Source organism: Trachypithecus francoisi, unplaced genomic scaffold (genome assembly GCF_009764315.1).
Source record: "Trachypithecus francoisi isolate TF-2019V2 unplaced genomic scaffold, Tfra_2.0 Lachesis_group1, whole genome shotgun sequence".
Classification (NCBI taxonomy): Eukaryota; Metazoa; Chordata; class Mammalia; order Primates; family Cercopithecidae; genus Trachypithecus; species Trachypithecus francoisi.
The window spans coordinates 17,749,321-17,771,030 of record NW_022681454.1 but is presented as its reverse complement, the minus strand read 5'-3'; the positions used below and the strand labels follow the sequence as shown (position 1 = coordinate 17,771,030).

At 37.9% G+C, this 21,710-nt stretch overlaps 1 long non-coding RNA gene across 2 annotated transcripts; it reads left to right on the top strand.

Moving 5' to 3' along the window:
- Positions 1-4,630: 4,630 nt before the first annotated feature.
- Positions 4,631-18,753, top strand: LOC117086300. 2 transcript variants are annotated; one of them, XR_004438266.1, is made up of 2 exons: positions 4,631-4,670; positions 18,622-18,753. It is a non-coding gene; the product is annotated as an uncharacterized LOC117086300 (long non-coding RNA). The 2 variants fall into 2 exon arrangements; XR_004438267.1 differs by lacking the exon at positions 4,631-4,670 and adding an exon at positions 11,101-11,143.
- Positions 18,754-21,710: the final 2,957 nt, after the last annotated feature.

Genomic DNA, 21,710 nt, shown 5'->3' with positions numbered 1-21,710 from the left:
TGGGGGCATTTTCCAACCATCTGCTTTTCATCTCCTTGTTCAGCTGATATAGTATGGAAGCAATTGAATGACCACTCTTTTCTAGGATGTCAACATACATTTATCAAGATTTCTGGGCAGCTAGTTGCTCCTTTGAAATCTAAAAAGATGTGACTCTTGGCAACACTGTATAAACATTAAATTATTTTCCTGATTTTTTTGCTTAACAACTATCATTTGACTCATCTGCCAAGATAACTTCATTTTGTCCTTGGAGCAATTCAATATGCCAGCAATTTGTGTCTCCATTTTTCAAATTCACCAAGCAAGAACTCCAAATCTTAAAAGAAGTCAGCACAAACCTTTAAGGGGCAGAGTTAGAAGGCAGGGCAGAGGAAAAGCATTGACTATTGTGGGTTCTCAGACGCTCGTTAAAAATAAGACATGATATTCTCACCCATTGTATAAACTTCTTTCTCTTGTTCTTTTTGTTTTTTCACCTTTCTGTAGATAAAGTTTGGATTAATCTCCCTTTTACACCAACTGCATGTTTAGATGTCGATTATAATTCTTATCATGCCTTGTACGATAGTGGTATGTACACACGTCCCATCTTTGACCATAACCAACATACTGTCACAGCCAAGTCTCACTTCAATTGCAAAGCATAGGTTCTGAAAGGCAGGGTTGGCAAGAGAGAAATACTCTGGAATCTAATATATTTAGGACTAAGAGAAATGAGAGTAGCAGCCCAAATCAGTATTGTGAGACAAACTGAACTCTTAATCCAGTCAGGATTGCTACAGGATTTCTTAGGGGACTGAGTTGCTGAGTCCACACGGATAGAGGAGTGGTCTAAAGAGAGATGGCTTCACAGGTGGGTGAATTGGGCTTCCTGAGAGATTCGTCTGAGCTGGAACAGCCTTGTAGCCACTAGCCAAGAGTTTAAGAAAGTGTCGCCAGTCACTGTGGGAGAGAGGTGGAACTTGGCTATGAAAATACTGAGTCAGGGCCCTGATAAAAGAACCACAACATTGGGAAGAAATTGTCAGTAAAAGCGACAGAAACAGAAGCCTATTTAGGAAGCCCACACTAGCACATTAAAAGTGCAGATGCACTCTCAGAAGACTGATGAAGAATTCCTCCAGGGTGCCACAAGCAGGTCATGCAGAAGTGTGTTTAGAGCATCGACCTGTGGTCACAGGGACTTGAGTTTGAAGCTGGCTCTTGACTTGCAGTATGTGTGACTTTGGAAGTTATTCAGTCCTCTTGCATGCTTCAAGTTTGTGTCATTTAGGATGCTTTCAGCAGTAACTAACAAATCAAAACAAAAAAATCTGATTCAGATTGACTAACGATTCAAAACAAAAAAAAAATCTGATTCAGATTGACATTGGTTCATCCACCTGGAAATCCTTCCTAGTTGTGTCAAGAAGGCAAAATGTCTGTAGCAATTTCTGCCTTCCTATCTGATCACTATTAAATTGGGAAGAAATGAAAGATTTGCTTCCAAGTAAAGGAAAATCTTTTTTTCCTGGGAGCCCTCAGGCAAGCCTTCAGCCTGAATTGGGTCACATGCCTATTTCTCAACAAATTCTGAGAACCAGGCAGTACCATGAGCTGAACATGTTAGGCCTGAGTTCCTGAACAAATCATTGGCAAGGTATGGAGTTACGATTAAACCAATTAGGATCTCTCCTACAGGTAAAAACATCAGTTTCTTGTTCTGTAGGTGTTTGGTCTGTGTTGGGAAGAGGTGACTATCTGAACCAAATCAGGGTTCTGAGAGAAAGAAAAAATTAGGAAACAGAACTCAGACAGCTGGCTGATTATAGCACCTATAAGATTCCTCATTTATGAAACAGAAATAATGCCCACCTTGGAAACTGTTGGGAGGAATAAGTGAGTTAATTTATAAGAAGCACATAGCACAGTCCTTAGTTCAATAAATGTGGTAGTTGTAGTTTCTGTTATGATGACTATATTGTTTTCTCCACTTCCTCCCCTCTCCGCATCTAAACCCACTTGCTTTATCCCTGGTATTTGAGTCTCTGAGTCTCGGCCCACTAGCTATTCATCAATTCATGTATTTGGTTCTTGACATTAGGTTTGCTGCTTGCATTTATTCAAGAAACAGGGAGGACAGTATCATTCTTGAATGATAAAGGCTCAGATTTCATCAAAGTCAACAAACACACCATTCGAGGAAGAAAGAGGAATACACAATTCAGTAAGACTAAGCCATGGACTTTGCAGAGTTCATTTACTTACTGATGTCCAGCAGTGGGACTAGCACGTGATTGGTATCCAGTTAACTTGTTGAATTAAATTGATATCGATTGAGTGTAATGTGTGCACAAATAATCAGTGTAAAGCAAGTTGTGATAAGTACAACACTAAATATACGAATAAAGTGTTTTAGAAGTTGATAAGAGTTGATGTAGAAATATTAATTTAAAGCTGTGTGTGATTTAGAAAGGTTTCTTGTGGGAGGTGGAATTTGAGCAAGAGGGTGAAGAATTCCAGCACGGCTTTAGGCCAATGCATGTACATGCTCAGTTTCCAACCACCAGATGTACTCTTGTATCCCATGTGTCCATTCTACACATGAAATAATTGTAGACAGTTAAACTTTATCAATTGCTTATCTTGGAAAGTTTTTGATTTCAGTTGGATGAAAACTGATGTTCAGGGAAGTTTTCACTAAATATCACATATTCTGCCTATTAAGTAATAAGTTCTGAAACAGATACGAGATGAAAGGCATTCAAGAATCAGGATTCAAAATAGCTCTCGACCACATGTATGTGTAATTTCTTGAGGAGGCAAGGCAATGTTTTACAGAATTTCCTGCGGTCTTCAGAATTTGCTTTTTCAGGTCACACAACCCTGTTATTTATTATTTCACATTTAGTTTGCCCTCAGAAATGAAAAAAAGGCTTAAAGATAACAAGATGAATATTTGGAAGTTATAGAAAACCTGGCCTCATTTTTAAGCCAGAAATAACTTGTAGCACAAGTTAAAAAGTCAAAATAACAGAGTTTATAAGGGAAAAATCAGCAAAGTCCTGTAGTTTTAACTAAGTGACCATTGCTATGAAAACAACATTGCCACCAACTGGTATAATTTTTTTTGTCATTCATTATCACGCCTAGCAGAAGACATATTGTGTGAATGTAGACAGCATAGGAAGAGATCCAACTGGCAATTGTTGTATCTCAACATATTATGCATGGCAGTGAAAACCCAAAATGGATTTCAGTTCTCCAGACACTCAATCTTTGTAGTATATTTTAACAACAAAAGATAGAGCTTCTAGTTCCAAGCATACCAAGTATGTTTTCATAATTTTTGTCTCAGTGTGTAGTTCTCAATTTTTTAAAGAAAGTAGGTGGTAGAAAAAAACTCCAGCATAGACTTAATCTCCATGGTGTTTTGACAACATTTGTCAGAAGTATAATCCCTATCACATGAGATATTTAAAATATTATTCTCATTCCATCATAGACGTGAAAGAAGTTTTAAGCACAAGATAAGAAATATGGTTAAATTCAGAAAACTTATTCAGGAGATAATCATTTTATTGAGAGACCAAATGTGGTATATTTCTTTTGAAACTCAACCACAACACTGTGTGAGTGATAAGGCCAAGTTGACATGGACTGTACACAACTATTCATTGACAAAACAAATGTCTATTTTTTTATTGTATAAAAGGTCAATATGCTGTGTAATTAGAAAGAAAAGATTTGGAAGTTAAGTATCTGGGACACCCCCTTTTTAGAAGCTCTAAGTGGAGAATATAAAGCTACAATGTTTTTGACTTTTTAAAATAGTTACCATGGTAATCACTCTGTAAAATATGTAAAGAGACATTGAGATTTACCAGAAAAGAAGGCCTAGAAACCTTCCATGAATATCATCCTGAGTTTTCTATTCTCTGGCCTGTCTGTGGAAGTACATACACACTTTCCTCCTCTTCCCCTTTCACCTGTGATACACACATCCACATCCATTGTGTGTGTGTATCCATCTCTGGATTTGAATTCACAATAACCTAAAGATCACAGTTGAAGAATCTTGTTATTTATTAACAAAGAAGCCGGCTTGAGAGACCTTGAGTTGTAGAAGCTATATTATTCCATCCAGATAGTCTTCAACATAAAAACAAAATGAAAATTAAATGAACTAAGAATAAGACCTCTTAAGCAGTTAGATTTTGTTTCTGGAGTCCAGACTGTCCTGTACAATCAGGGCCCAGATTTTCAGCCAGGTTAGAGCATCTCAGAATCTTGGGTGGGACATGGGATATAATGCCAACAATTTATAGCTTGTAGAGCTAAAGGTAAAGGTGTTTATTCCATAAACTGTCATTGTACTTACATACTACATATTTTTATAGGTTATGAGATATCAGTTAATAAAATAGAAATTAAATTCTTTATCCTTGAAACTTATACTCTAAAGAGAGGAGTCGGGTAATAAACAATAAACATAATGGGTAATTGGTATGGTAAGTTACAAGGTGATAAAATGTTATGGAGGCTGGGTGTGGTGGCTCACGCCTGTAATCCTAGCACTTTGGGAGACTAAGGCAGGTGGAACACCTGAGCTCAGGAGACCAGCTTGGACAATGTGGCAAAACCCCATCTCTACTGAAAATACAAAACTTAGCTGGGTGTGGTGGCATGTGCCTGTAGTTGCAGCTAATAGAGAGGCTGAGACAGGATAATTGCTTGAGCCTGGGACGCAGAGGTTGCAGTGAGATGAGATCATGCATTGCAATCCAGCCTGGGCAACAGAATGAGGACTTGTCTCAAAAAAAAAAAAAAATACTACTGATAAAGGAAAAGAGAATTAGAAATACGAATATATTAACCATGTTACTAGCTTCTGTAAACTTGGTGCTTTACCATCTGCCCTAGTTGTATATGCTGGACACACCTTGTTCTGGACAACCCAATGATACGTCTGAATTGCCTAATCCGAGACTCCTGCCTCCCTGATTGTCCCCCAACTCTACCTGAGGGTGTGCCTTTCAACTATAAACCACCCAACCAAGAGTCCACACCCCTAACCACCTTCCCTGTTGGACTCTCATTCTCTGGGGGTACTACATATCTGCCTTAATCACCCCAGGGCCAGGTGCCAGATCGCTAGAGACAACTCCTATGTCCCAGAACCTGCTGAAGTTCTTCAAATTGCCAATCCAAAGTCTGCTTGCCCTGCTTTGTCCATTCCTTCCTGCAGAACCCACAATGAAGGCTCTTGTCCTTAGTTCCCCTCACTCCCTCTACCTTGTGACTGACCATAGTGCTTCCCGACATGGGTCCCCATGGTGGATACTCTGGGAACTATGAGTAACAAACTGTATTTTCGGTGGAAAATGGCAATCAATTTCTACTCTGTTGGCCTTTCTGTCAAATTTTCCCTATATTTTAGTATAACAGGCAGGAAGCATATTAATATGCTCCATGTTATATTTAATACACTATATTTTATTTATTTATTTTTATTTTTTGAGACAGAGTCTTGCTTTGTGGCTCAGGCTCACTGCAAGCTCCGTGGCTCGGGTTCACGCCGTTCTCCTGCCTCAGTCTCCCGAGTAGCTGGGGCTCCAGGTGCCCGCCACCACGCCTGGCTAATTTCTTGTATTTTTAGTAGAGACGGGGTTTTACCATGTTAGCCATGATGGTGTTGATCTCCTGACTTCGTGATCCTCTTGCCTTGGCCTCCCAAAGTGCTGGGATTACAGGCATGAGCCACTCCCCCCAGCCTCTTAATATACTATATTTTAAAACAATAGGCTTGGAGTAGTGAGTTGGATAATCAGGTAGGATGCCTTGTGAAAGGGACATTTGCTCAAAGACTCTAGAGAGAAGTAAGGATTCCTGTGGACAACTGGGGGAAGAACATCCAGGGAGAGGGACCAGCTCATTCAAACACCCCTGGTGGTTTATGCCTGCTGAGTCTGAAGAATAGTGAAGAGGACAGTATGACAGGTTGTGTAAGCAGAAGAGCAGAATGTTAAGTGGGCTTAAGGAGCTAAATGGGGCTAGACCAGGCAAAACCTTGTAGTTCACTGGAAAGACTTTGACCTTTACTTCCCAAGAGTGAAAGAAAGAGTTATAATCATGAAATTTCAAGGAAGTTCCAGATGAAAGAAAATCACCACTCCAAAGAACTGGCAAACAAGAAAATCCAATGGAGAATGGAAGTATCCTGTAGTTTCTGCGAGAAGCCTTCTTCCCATTAGTGCTTGGATTCGAAGTTGCTCTATTCAGTCAAATGCAGTGGAGGCAGAACATACAACTCCCCGGAACAGCATGAAGGGAAGAGAGATGAGAATAAGGCAAGGCTTAAAGTCACACAAAATGGCAGCCTGGGGAAGGGAAAGTGAACAGCTGAGAGAGGATCCTGAAGCAATCTTAAGAATAAAAATAAACTATTGGGAACTTGGGAGATTTTCTTCTCCGTCAGGGGCATAGACATATTGAAAATACTCAAAGGAGTGGTTTAAGAATATGATTCAGTGAAGCTGGAACAAAGGTAAAAGCAATGGCAATAGACAAAAGGAGACAAATCTGGGAATTAGTTTTAAGCTAAAAGGACATTTTGAGTAATAAAGATCTGTTGTAGGACACTGGAAGTTTGTAGCAGAAGATTCAACGAATGTCACTGCCTCATCAAAGGTCTGTAAACGCATCAGAGAAGGAGGGCAGTTAAAAGGAGAGTACTAGGACATGTTAAGTCTGAGTAAATGGTGATGTTTTGAAATTCAAGAAAATAAACAGGGATTCCTGAAGAAGGAAGTGGAGGAAGAGAGGGAAGTCAAAAGTGGCAAATGCTACACAAAAATGAAAAGATCAAAAACAGAAAATAGGACATTAAATGGACAATTAGAAAGACAATGGTGACCTTGATCAAAGCATTGGCAGGAAAGGATAGTAAGGGGCAAAATCTAGACCAAGAGGATTAGAAACACAGAGGTTTAGTAAAAATGTATACTCTGGAAACACACACACACACTTTTTCTCCCCTTCTTTTGCCAGCTTCCTAAGCATTCTCCTATGGAATTAACCCCACTTGCAGTACCAATCTTAAAGGTCTTATTCTCAAACACTGTTTCTTGACTCTGCCTAAGGCATGAGATAACAAACAGTGCTTATTTCACTTAGCTATTGGATAGATTTTTGCCTTTAATAAGAAAATCAAGAAAATAAAAAAGAACCCATAATGCAAATTAATTAGGTATATTTGTATTACTTAAATCTTGAATCTATTTCTAATCAAGCCCTCTTTATTTATCTTAGACATATTTCTTTGTTCCTCCTTTTTTTCTAGATTGCTTACTGCCAAGGTTTTATTCCTTTATTAGTTACTTCAAAGAAAGAACTTTTGACTTTATTTCTTACTATTGTATATTACTCCTGTTTCGTTATCTTCTATTTATATTAATTTCTTCTATTTTCTTTGGTTTTATTCTGTATGTCTTTTCCTAACCTCTTTAGTTGAACTTTTAGTTCATTAATTTTCAGGATTTTTTCTTTTCAGGCTATTTATTTATCTGTATGTAATTTTCAAAACACCCACAAGTTTGAATGTGTAGTATTTTCTTTACTTTTTAGTTCCAAAGAATATCAAGGCCAGGCCTGGTGGCTCATGCCTGTAATCCCAGCACTTTGGGAGGCCGAGGTGGGTGGATCACCTTAGGTCAGGAGTTCGAGACCAACCTGGCCAACATGGTGAAAGCCTGTCTCTACCAAAAATAAAAAAATCAGCCGGGTGTGGTGGCATGTGCCTGTAATCCCAGCTACTCAGGAGGCCGAGGCCGGAGAATCATTTGAACCCGGGAGGCAGTGGTTGTGAGCTGAGATTGTGCCACTGCACTCCAGCCTGGGCGACAAAGCAAGACTCTGTCTCAATAAAATTAATAAAATAAAATGAATAAAGAATATCTAATATCTAAAAGATTTCTTGTATTACTTATATAGAAGCTGTTCAAAAAATTTTCTAAATGAATAACTGATTTCTAAGTCAATTACTTTGTAGGCAATGCAACCTGGTCTGCATATTTTCAAGTTTCTATAATTTATTAAGATTTTCTTTGCAGTATATAGTACATGGTTCATTATTGTAAATACTCTATGTGAAGAATATGTATTCTCTGATTCTTTAACTCAGGACCCTATGTATACCTTTAAATAAGACTCATTAACTGTGTTGTTTGAGTCATCTATATTCATCAATTACCGAGAGAGAGAGATGTTAAAAATCACTCACTCTAATGAGAAATTGTACAATTTCTCCCTGTAATACTGTCATTTTTTGCTTTATACATCTCAGAATCAGCATATCATCTGCCCACTCAATATTTGAATTGAGTGCATAAAATATTTTTTGTTAATTAAATGTATTATAACTTTGTGTTTAGAGTCATTTCCAAGGATACAGGAGAAGAGGGAGAATATTCCATTAAGCAGAAAACCCTGACTGCCCTGCCTCTAGGTGGTTGATATTGGTAAAGTTCCTTTCCTTTACATCATTGGCCAGGCAGAGGCAACAGCTGAAGCTGAGAGTTGGAATTTTTGCTCCACTCTCAGGTGGAGATTCTTCCTTCAGTGCTGTGGCTAGAGTAGGTCCTTTCAGTGTATGAAAGTTCTTACTTTTTTAGGGAAAATGATTGTGAAACTGTCTTTGCAACTGAGAGCAGTCAGACATGACACAAACATGAGATGCCCCTGGATTGAAGTCTCAGCCCCATCTTTACTCACCACGTGATACTGAGATATTCAATCAACCTCTCTCTGTAAGCTTCACTTTAACCAGCTCTAAATTGGCAGAGGGGGAAAGGTGTTTAGGTTGAGAGAGTATTATAATTATTTAAGATAATCTGTAGAAATCCTACATCACGATACCTGGAACAACACAGTCACTGAATAGACCTCAGTCAGCATTTATTTGCTTCTTTCTCTATCATTTGTTTTAGTTTACAGGATGAATTTGGTGGTGGTAGGTGACAGACAAACTCCTAGATCTGTCCAGGAGCTGTGAGAAACAAGCATCATCTTTCAGTGGAGTCCTACTGCATCCTGGGCCACAGTTTCTCAGGACTGGCTCAAGGCCACTCTTCAGCAAAACCATCTTACTCCCACCATGGGGAAAGCATGCACTTTTCCCATCCATTTCCTCCATGACACACGGAGTCACCATTTGTTCAGACGAAAATGACACTATTTGCCATTAATCTTTCTAGACAGTAACTCAACCACAGAGTCCCATGCTTGTTATCCATACATGAAACTTAACAAACACATATACATGAAGAAAAGTTGGGACTATATTTGTCTGCTTGGGCCACCATAACAAAATACTTCACACTGAAGAGTTTAAACAACAGAAATTTATTTTCTCACTGTTCTGGAGACTAGGAGTCTAAGATCAGGGTGCCAGCATAGTTGGGGTCTAGAAGGGGCACACTTTCTCTTTTGCAAATGGACATTTTCTCTCTGCGTCCTCACATAGCAGAGAAAGGGAGTCCCAACTCTTTGCTGTCTCTTCTAATAAGGGCACTAATCCTGCCATGAGGGTCCCCCCCTTATAACCTCATCTAAACCTGATTATCTCCCAATGGCCCCATCTCCAAATACCACTGCATTGGGGGTTAGGGCTTCAACATATGAATATTGTAGAAACATAATTCAGTCCATAACAGACATCAAGTAATTACTCCATTTGGTCTTTGACTCACAAAATCCTAAAGTCATACATTTACTGTGCATGTTACAGGCCTGCCAAAAACTACCACAATTTATCCTATTTTTTAAAAAAATCCTTTGAGCATCCAACACAGAGCAGCTGAAAAATCAGGTTCCTTTAAAAATTTGATTCACTGAAAATGAGAGATGCTGTGGCATGTATGCAGCTATCCAATTCAGAAAATGTTTCCTTTAAAGAAATACTTCCCCTTACCAGAAAACAATAGAGAAAGGCATTTGCAGTTCCAAGTTTTTAAGCTACATTTGTTTTTAAACCAAACACTTGTAAAATGTGACAAATTATAAAATTACAAAAGCAATGTCACTTAAGACCTATAGTGTTATTTACTGATTTTTCACTCACCTTGCTGAAACTTACAGTCCAACTCTTGAGAAAGTGTATGTTGCCAAAGCCTAAGCAGCTAAGGTTTGGGGAATAGTATAGACAGAAAAGAGAAGGTCCAGCTGCAGATACCGTCTTTGTCTCTGAATTCCTGTGGGGATATGTCTATCACCTCTTCTCAGGCATGTATCACTTTAGCTTTGATATTGAAGGTATTTACACGTGGCTGACAATTTCATGTCCCAGTGGATAGAGGAAATGACTGTGGAAAAGCGCTTACATTTGACCAACAAGAAAGAATTGGTTGGTGAACTGGATGTGACAGGAACCTGGGAAGAAAATGTTCTTTTTACACACATTGTTCTCATTTCTATGACAATCAAGACAATCAATTTCAAACAGCCCATCTCGACACCCCCAAAAGCACGTAGGTATTCGTCAGGTTACATTTCCTGGTTTGAGTTCCAGGTAATTTGGTCTGAAACTGGGTTCATTTCTATTTCTAGTGTGTTGGGCTGACTTCTTTAAGACTAGAAAATCTAATGCAGTGACTCAGAATAGAGAAGCAGTACATTTGTTTTGTTAAATAGATAATAAAACTTGGAACTAGGAAGAGGCTCATGAGTACAAAAATCTGAACCCTTCCTGTTTTCTCCTCTCAGGGAAGTGAAGTTAGAGTTTCTGCCTAACTTTATCATCTCCTTCTGCTTTATACTAATACCTAAGGCAAAACAAACAACAAATATTGACTGATGTTTCTGTGGGCTAGGGAGGAGAGCTCACATTTCTAGCACCTAAATGCTAGGCAATGTATTTGACATTTTTTGTACTCCATTTAATCTTCAAAATAACTCTGCAAAATGAAAATTAATATTTGTGACACAACTGAAGAGAAAGCTAACATTGATGGAGATTGGCCATGCTCATGCCTGTAATCCCAGCACTTTGGGAGGCTGAGGGGGATGGATCACTTGAGGACAGAAGTTCAAGACCAGATTGTCTAACCTAGTGGAACCTCCTCTCTACTAAAAATACAAAAAAATTAGCTGGGCGTGGTGGTGGGTGCCTGTAATCCCAGCTACTCCCAGGAGGCGAAGTTTGCTGTGAGCCAAGACTGCACCACTGCACTCCAAACTGGGCAACAGAGCAAGACTCTGTCTCAAAAAATAAGAAATAAGTAAGTAAAGATTGATGGATATTGAGCAGAGCTAGGATTCCAATATTTAAAAACTCTAAGCTAAGTGCCTTGACAGGATATAAAAGCAATACTCATTCTGAACCTCATTGAAGCTGTATAGCCTAATTAGGGGACTCACAGGCATTTTCAAACTTAGAACTCAAGGATCCCAGCATCTAATCTAATAAGTTTATCATAGACATGAAACCAAAGCCTAGATTCCTACAGAAGCATGACAGGAGCCAAACGGCTAGTAATAGGCAGTCAGTCGAGAAATAGGGCCTCCTGACCCATAGGCTGGCAGGGTGATGTGCCTTATTCAGTCTTCTCACTGCGTCTTCCATGCATTTGGGAAACAAGGATGGTGATGCATGGTCCCCTCTGTTCATACTTTAGTTGGGAAGAAAGAATATCTCAAGTAATCACAATACAATGTTAGACTAGAGAAAAGGAATAAGGAGCTCTATTAATGAGAGGGTTTCTTAGTATTCTTGCCTGCTAGTGAGATTAAGTCAACTCTATCTAGTTAGGCCAAAAAGGCTGGTGAAATTCAGGGAATATTTAAATAACCAATGTAATAGAACAGGGCGGCCTATGGAGTTCACGTGTGGCTAGAAAAGGGAACATAAACACAGTCATGACTCTCTAATTATTTTTTCTTCTACATCTTTGTGTATTTTAGCTTCACTGCCTCTCACTTCAGAGCTATAGTCAGGAAACGTGGAGGCACACAGGTCCCAAGAGCAGTCTTGTCCCCTCAGCTCAGTGCTTGTTATCCCCGTTTCAAACCCTTTCTTCCAGTCACACTGAAATTACTCTGCTTCTCAAGATAACACACCTTCCTGCTGACCTGAAGATCTTTTTTGTGTGGTATTCCCTCTACCTCAAATGTTCTTCTACTTCTTGGTCTTTAATAAATTCTCTTTATCCTCAGATATAAGCTTAGAAATCACTTCTTTCCCAGATCCCACTAATCCAGGTAAGTTCCCCTCTTTTCATCACTAGAGAGGTGTCTACCTAATCTTTCTGGCACTTTATCACACTATGGGGACATTTTTTTTTGAAAAAATAAACATCTTCTACTAGATTGTTAACTTCTTCGGGGTAGGGACTATGTCTCTCTCATTCAGAGTTATAATCTAAATTTGTAACATAGTACCTGACATATAGTATCCACACCTATGTGTTGAATTAATGAATACAATGAATATGTAGTAAATGAAGCAAAGCTTCTATAAATGTCTGAATGACCCATGTTCTCTCAGGTGTTTTCATGTTTCATTGCATCATCTTGGAATGCACTTCCCTTTTATGTTTCTGGCCAACCATTCCCAGAGCAGCAGTCATCACCTCTAGGAAGCCTTCTCTCCATACCCCTCCCCACCTCCCAAAGCTATTTCTGTTCCCATACTTCATTCTTCCAACTTCTATAATTGATAGAGTTTCTGTTCTCCTCCCCCAGTTTATGAACCCTTCGAGAACAATGTCATGTTTGTCTTTGCAAACCAGCTTCTAGCATTTAGTAGACAAAATACATTCTCATTTAATGCACTGTATGTAAATGATAGATGGAAGATTATAACAAGCTATTTGAATATTTGTCTGTAATTGTTATATTGACTCTGTTAGAAAATTGCCTTTTAACACAGTTTTTAAAATCCCTTCTTAGACACTGACCACATTAGCAGTATATGCTGCTATTCTTGTCTCAAAATCCAGGCACTGAAGTCTGCCATTTGGGACCTGTTGAGGGACCTGTGGAAATCAATTTCCTACAAGAAATTGTCTTAAGCTAAAGGTCAACACACTCAAACTGAAACTCAAAGCTTTCTTTAAATTCACTGAAACAAGCCCTTTCATTTGGCATATGCTTCTCAAGACAAATTTTCTCTTCCAAAATTGGAAGAGGCCACATCTATGTTTTAACACTGATTTGTGAATATTCCCTGGAATGATTTATATCTTTTTAATTTTCTTTGTTTGTTTTGTTTTGTTTCTTTGAAACAGAGTTTCATTCTTTTTGTCCAGGTTGGAGTGCAATGGCATGATTTCGGCTCACTGCAACCTCTGCTTCCTGGGTTCAGGTAATTCTCCTGCCTCAGCAAGTAGCTGGGATTACAAGCATGTGCCACCAAGCCCACCTAATTTTTGTTTTTAGTAGAGATGGGATTTCGCCCTGTTGGCTATGCTGGTCTTGAACTCCTGACCTTAGGTGATCCGCCAGCCTCTGCCTTCAAAAGTGCTGAGATTACAGGCATGAGCCATCGTGCCTGGCCCCTTTTAATGTTATGGTTTATGAGCTTTAATTAAAGTGCAAAGATTTTATGATCTTTCTAACTGTAGAATACCATAGCTTGTTTATTAAACTGCAGAATCACATTAGTGGTCCTGATTCTTTGATTTAGCTTACTATAAAGTAGGAATAAATGAACCAATAAATAAATTTAAGTATCTTTAACTTTGGTGATTGTGACCACTCATCTATGGGATTTGGCCCATGTGAAGCAGATCACAGAATGTGGTGCCTTCTACTGTCTTCCATAGGAAATCCAGTCATGTTCATAACCCTATACTACTTATTAGATTTGTTCTGTGAAGATTACATGAAGATTACATGGTGGTTCTAAGACCCTAGAAAGATCAGCTTTTGGATAATAGAAAGAAATTATTGCAGTTTCTAGTTATGCTTTCCACTTTGTAAAGTCACTGCTCACAGCAACAGAAAAAAGAGAACAAGAGGCTTAACACCATTACATGCTGTGGCCCAGAGGCAACATGTCACTTTTGCCCAATATCATAAACTGGAAATAGTCATATAACAACACCTAACCCCAAAATAACACATAAATCCTCAAACATACCTAGAAGTAGAGGGGAACCAGATATCAGAAAAGAACAGTGATGTCTGCAACTCTAATCTTCACCAAATGAACAAATAAATTGAAAAAAATTTCCTTCAAAGACATCATTGATTGAAGAAAATACTGCAAATGCAAGCACAAAATGTGAACACGAATAAGAAGAAAGTCAAAACTGATTTTCTTCCTCCTATTTCTACTGAGTTATTTATTAGTAAAATAAACAGTAAGCTCATAAAATCAAATGTCAAGTCAGGTATCCAATTACTTACATTATAAGAATACTTTGATTTCTGTGGTCATTAAAAATGATCCTTGCCCTGCGTGTATATTTACCAATGATAGTAGTATATGTACATGATTTATAAATTAATATCTACACCTAGGTAGATAATTAAATTATAAGCCTACATAAAGAGCTTTCTCTCTCTCTCTTCCTCCCTCCCTTCGTTTCTCTCCCTCTGTGTACATATCTATGTATATATAGATAATGCAAATAATGTAAAATAAATATGTGTGTGAATAAGTATTATAGAGATCTGAAACTTGAGTCCTGTTAAGAACACTATTTCTGAGAAACTGTTGTATATGGAAACCTCAGAAATATGCTGAGTTGCTGTGGACCAGTCATTTACTTCCAATGATAAGATAGCAATGTATTCAGAATATGTGGAACATTTAGAGAAGGGTGGATAGATATGGTGGGGAATAGGAGGTCATGGGAATGACAAAAGCAAATGTCTCATACCCTGTTGAATTTACCTTTTGATTTGGTATTTTCGTCAGCCGCTGTATGTCTGTGCAGGGAAATTTGAGAGATTTGGGGAGTGTGTACCTCCCTCTGGGAGCGTGCAAATCAGTATCTCTTGCCATTTAAGCAACACTTTAGTCTTGGATTTTGTCTGTTGACATCTTTTCATTAATTACATTATTCTTAAGTTGTGAAAATGACACAGTTGAAATGCCAAAGTCAATACAAGCATTGGATATTTCTATTTTTTTATTTTGCAAACATTTTATTTTTTGCTGGAAAAAAAATATCTCGCCAGGTTGTCTAGATAATTCCATATGAAAATTTTCAAAAAAAAAGAAAGAAAGTGAGTATCTCAGGAAGTAAATGAAAGCCTCTTGATCAAAAGAAAGAATAAAATAACATTGGGTGATTTAAAAGGAGGAGAAATTTAATGTGTATCATAACACCCCAAATAATGAACATTTAAGTTCACTAAGATATCCTCATCAAGCAGGCTTGAATTTTATAATTTAGGGAATAAGGAAGGGAGGAAAGGAAGGAAATAAAAGAAATTCTAGGAGATACATTTTGGCAGAGATTTAATCTAAGTATGATTTCCCCCAAACCTGTTTTCAATACTGATAGTTTGAGGTTCAAATATATGGTAATAAGAAAATAACAATATTTAACAAAGTATTATCTAACTTGTTTGTACTTATTTTTATAGCCTTCAGAATAAAGTTGCAAAAATTCATTCATGCAACTGAAAACGTGCTAACACTTTAATAATAAATTTTTAAAAATATATTATTTTCCACCTTCTTGGTTTCCTTCAACTAGATCCACGAGGACAAAGCACTACTCAGTTGACCAGTCACTTGGAGTATTAGTGGCTTGGAGTCACTGTGACTTTCTAAAGGGGAAACTAAAATTATGAACAAACTATTTTCTTCATGGATGCAGCGGTTTGCCAAATAACGCAGGTAACTACTTTCTTGTTACTCCAAGGTTAATCAACATGGATGTTATTAATAATAAACACCAAACATTCTTTTGGAAACTTATTCAATTCTATTTAGTACTAGTTGCAGATTCTTTTCTTCCACACAAATCTAGATAAGAAGCTGCTTAATAAATAAAGGAAAAATTGCAGAATCAAAGTTGTTAGGACACAAAATAAGCAGAGGTAGAGTTTATTTTTCCTGTAGTGTTTGTTTCATTGGTTATTCCTTCAAATTTAGGAATTTTATGTATTATGAAGCATGTGATATTTTATGAAGCTCCCAAAAATAGAATAACACTTTTTTGTTTTTTAATTTTGTCAGACTGCAGACTGCAATTTTAAAAAAAGGAAATATGTTAACTCAGCAAATGGAAACGTTGTTCCGTGTACTTCGTATCTTTGGGGATTCTGGGAATATGCGTTTCTAAGAGTAGAAAGGAGCATTTGATGAGATAATTTATTTTACTTCTTATTGGAAAATCAATCTTTCAGAGAGAAACAGGTTTTATTTGTTTGCTTGCTTTGTTTTTTAAACAAACCAGCATAATGCATTTCTACATTTGCATTTGCATTTTGATTGCCTTTTTTAACTTGGGATTTGTGTTTGTGTGCATAAGAAGTTGCTACAAACAATACCTAAGAGATGAAAACAAAGTAAAATAACTTGGATTGAATTTATTTTATTGATTATAAGAATAATTTCTATTCACATTACAAGAAAGTATTATCTGTCCAGCATTTCCAAGTTATTGCCTGAGAAAGGCATCAATCTGTGAAGGTCAGACGCTCTTGCTGGTAGAAGGGACCCTAGAGACTAGCAAATACTACCTCTGCCACTAATGTTTCTCCATGCACCTTGCATGCACCATTTGGTTCAGAATCAACTGAGGTGTGTGCTAAGAGGGCCTTCTCCACATCATACCTACAGATCACAGTTTACGAGAATAGCATGCTCCCTAACATTCGGGAAAAAATCTAATCATTTTTCACATGTCAACTCTTCAAATGTTGAAGATGAATACTGGGTTGCTACTAAACATTTTCTTTCTAAATACCTTGCATCCAAATATAGTTAAGTACCTGATGAAAAATGTGCAGTTGACCAATATGTCTCAAACAAGATATAAAAGGCAAGAAAAAGATTAGCATTGGGACAGTTATTAGTAAGAAGTTATGACTCCTTGTTTCTAGGATACTAAAACTAAAAGGCATTACTTTGAACCAGGGGTCCCCAGCCTTTGGGCCATGGACCAGTACTGGTCCCTGGTGTGTTAGGAACCAGGTCGCACAGTAGGAAGTGAGTGGTGGACAAACCAGCATTACCCCATGAGCTCTTCCTCCTGTCAGATCAGCAGTGGCATTAGATTCTCACAGGAATGCAAATTCTATGAGGAACTGCCCTTGTGAGGGATCTAGGTTGCATGCTCCTTATGAGAATCTAACTGATGCCTGATGATCTGAGGAAGAACAGTTTCAGCCTGAAACCATTCCTTCCTCCAATCCTCATCTGTGGAAAAATTGTCTTCCACGAAACTGGTCCCTAGTGCCAAAAAGTTTGGGGACTGCTGCATTAGATGATACATGCAAAACATTTAGCATGGTGTTTGGTACACAGAGAGCACTTCATAAATCCCAGGAAGTAGCAGAGCAGAAGTAGAAACAGCAGCAGGAGTGGTGAAAGTGGTCGTGGAGGTGATGATAGCAATGTTAGTGTTCCACAGACTGACTTCCTTCCTTCTTTCCTTCCTTCCTTCCTTCCTTCCTTCCTTCCTTCCTTCTTTCCTTCCTTCCTTCCTTCCTTCCTTCCTTCCTCCTCCCTCCCTCCCTTCCTTCTTTCCCTCCTTCCCTCCTTCTTTCCTTCCTTGCTCCCTCCCTTTCTCCTTCCTTCCTTCCTTCCTTCCTTCTCCCTCCCTCCCTTCCTTCCCTCCTTTCCTCCTTGCTTTTTTCCTTCTTTCCTTCCTCTCTCCTCCATCCACCCCTCTCTCCCTCATTTCCTTCCTCCCTGCCTTCCTTCTAAAGTCCTTACATATTTTTGTAACTTATTTTTGAGACTGTTTTTAAACCATATATGCACTTAACAAATTGAACAACAGCAACAAAACAACATAAACCAATTTTAAAAAGGAAGTAAAACTCTTTGGCACACCCCACTGAACACTACCAAGTTTGGTTACACAGTGGCATTCATTCTTAGTATTGTTTTTGACTCTTCTGATAATTTTCCTCCTGATATTAAGTGATATGCTAATAACTCTATTTCTTGATTTATCATTTTTAGACCACAAATAATGACTCCACAATATGATGACTTAGCTCTTTTAAACTTCCGCTTTCTCTCTTCTCTTCCTTCTCAGAGTTAACATTCATGTATTTTTCCCGTTCTTCAAATGATCCCCTTTGTAATACTAAATAATACACCTATGCCTCTGTTTCTGTTCCACTCACTTTTGACTGTATCTCTTGGTTTTCCACAATATGAAATGAAGATTTTTAGCAGCACTTTCTTTGTTTAAAACAAAAGACTCATCAGCTCCTCTGCTTCCATTCTTCCTTTATTTTTTTAGTTGCATATTCACTTATACAGCCACATTTTGTTCTGCCACTGCATTCATGAATTCTAAGTGTTGTTTGTAAAATAACCTAAAAGGGGCTGAGCATGGTGGCTCACGCTGTAATCCCAGCACTTTGGGAGGCCGAGGCGGGTGGATCGCCTGAGGTCAGGAGTTCGAGACTAGCCTGAATACAAAAATTAGCCAAGCCAGGTCACAGGCACCTGTAATTTCAGCTACTCAGTAGGCTGAGGCAGGAGAATTGTTTGAACCCGAGAGGCAGAGGTTGCAGTGAGTCGAGATCGGGCCATGGCACTCCAACCTAGGCCCAAGACTGACTTTCTGTCTCAAATAAATAAATACATAAAAATAAAAATAAAAATAAATAACTCCAAAAGGTGCAAAGCAATAAACAGCATTTGATAATTATGGCTTGTTAAGGTCATGTTTGCTTTTCTGTAGGTTCTCTATTGGATTCCTGGAGCTGTTACTGAGGGAGATTCTTCTATATTATTTGATGTGTCGCCACATGTATATATGACTTGGACAAACATTTGAGACAAATTAGCACGTGTGTTATTTTACTTTCTCTTTTAAATTTATTTTTTTAAATTCTAGTTACCTTTCTTTTATTCATGCATTATTTGCATTGATACTATTAACTAAATGTTATTGGCCTCACTTTTTTTCATCAATCTTTTAATCTCACCATCTAGGCTTATTCTACTTTTTCCCCCCTGCTAGAAAATTCCCTCTCTATTGTTATTCTTCAATGCACACGGTTGCTCTCCAGGCTTACTGTAAAGAATCCACCAATTCTCTGCTAGTGTAGGTCCACTGCTTCTTGCATGCCTTCATCTTTCTCTGTTTGTTTATTTTCTGTATGTAATACACATGCTTCTTGACCTATGCTGGCTTTATGTCTCAATAAATGCATCATAAGTTGAAAATATCATAAGTTGAAAATGCATTTAATATACTTTACCAATTGAATAGTATAGTTCTGCCCAGTCTATCTTAAACATGCTTGGAACACATACATTGACCTACAGTTGGGCAAAATCATCTAACACAAAACACAAAATACTTCCACTGCATTTGTGAAAAAAATGTACAATAAACTACTATAAAGTGTTGAATATCTCAACACTGTATTAAACTGTGTTAAACGGTGTTTACACTGTGTTAAACAGTGGTTGTAATCAGATTTTTAAATGAAGGAAAATATTATTTTTATGTCAATAAATCTTTTCTAATATGTACAAATGAGTTTCTTGAACACTAAAAAACATCTAAATTCTTTTTGAGGCTCAAAATGAGCTACATATTAAAGTATACAAGTAATATTTCCCTTGCAGCCACCCTGCTACCATTTTTTTACAAAGATATCCACCTGCATAAAAAATAATTTAATGTAGTTGCTGCTATAGCAACTGAATGTTCCTTCCCGTACAAGATGCCTAAGGGCAAAAACTTGCAAGACTGACAATTCTCCTGGTAGCTCCTGACTATATCAAAGCTGAAAGACAGAACTGGTTTTTCTTAAAGATGTTTTTTCTCAAGGACTCAGATCTCAGAACTTTGGACTCAGATTTGAATCCTGCCTCGTGCTCTGAATGAAGCAAACATTGTTTCAAATGCAATTATATTTTTCAGCTTTGATGTGGATTTTGAAATTGCATAATCAAATTCTTATGCCACTTCATACCTTTCAAAGTTGACTTTTCAAATCACCCTCACTGAAGTCAACATTTTTTCCTATGAGTGGTTGGACTAAGCGAATCAAGGAGGAAGGCCAGAAACTGGATCATTGTTAAGAGAAGAATAATGATAGCAGCCATTATTTACTGGGTGTGCAATAAATGTAAGGCACAATGCTAACCTCTTTGCATAAATTACATCATTATATCTTCATGAAAACCTTATCAGTTGGAAGAGAAAAAACAAAGGAAGGAGGGTGGGAGGAAAGAAGGAGGGAAGGAAAGGAAAAAGAAAGGGAGCCCATTTAGCCTAATTTCCCATAAAAACCACCATTGCAGTGTGAAATATTTTACCCCAAGATATTCCAGCTAAGGGAACAGTATCCACAAAGCTCAGAGGTCAGCAAGAGCTTGGAGAAGATGTTCTCAATGGCAAAGGATAGAAGCTGATAAACTGATTTTACCGACTTTAGACATCCATCTAATAAGGAAACCTATCACATTCAGACATGTGCATTTTATTTGTATGTGTATGTATCCTTGAATGAGATTTATAATTTATAACTCAAAATGTGATAAAGCTGACCAAAAGATGTCTTAGATATGCCTAAAGCCAAGTCATGGACAAAAAGCATATACAGAAAGAGTTTGCACTATCTAATACAGACAAGGAGTTATGAAGGACAACCAAGGGTTGTCAGTTTCCAGTTCCTTCTCAGATGGAAACTGGAGCTAATCCTTAACTGAGTGGGGTGGTGAAGGGAAGAGCCTTTCCATTTTCCATAAAGACCAAGTGTCCTTAAGAGAATCTCATGTTGACTTTGACTTGGTCAGGTGATGCATTTCTGCATAAATGTTTAAAGTCTTAATTCTTCTTAGGCATTTGCTCAAAATATTTCCTAATTGACTTCTACCAAAATTGTAGCTCCTCATCAAATTTTGATGGTATTGGTTTATTCATTTAGTTAGTATTTATGGTGCCTGCTCATCTATATAATTAATATTTATTGGACATCTATCATGCATTAAATACTGTACTAGAAAATTAGAGTAACAGAGACACATCCTATAATTTATGAATGAGACACATAAATTGAAAATTACAATAGCTGAGTAATTATGAAAAGTTACAGAAGCATATTGAAGATATCCTTGACCCAGGCTGTAGAAGAGGGAAAACAAAGATGTCAGAAGAGGTAATATTTAAGCTGAAATAAATAAAATTATTTCGGTATATGAGAAAGAATGTTCCAGCTGAGGAAATGGTATAGAAAAGCTCCAAGGGCCAAAGAGAACATGGTATTATAAAGCTGCAAGCATCCAGGAATGGCTAAACTGGTCAGTGGAGGGAGTAGCTGGAATCAAAACCCATGAGTCAGACAGGGGCATGAGCTTAAGGGGACTTGTAAACTATCATACGAAATTTGGAACTTCATCCTGGACAGCACCGATATTTGATAAGGTGCTTTAAGAAGATAAGTAACATGATTAGATGTGCTTTAGAAAGGTCACAAAGGTTGCAGCGTTCCACTGGAATCAGAGGGGAAGTGGATTGAACGCACGAGGGTCATTCACAAGGCTCTTGCAGGACTCTAGTCCCTTGCTGCTG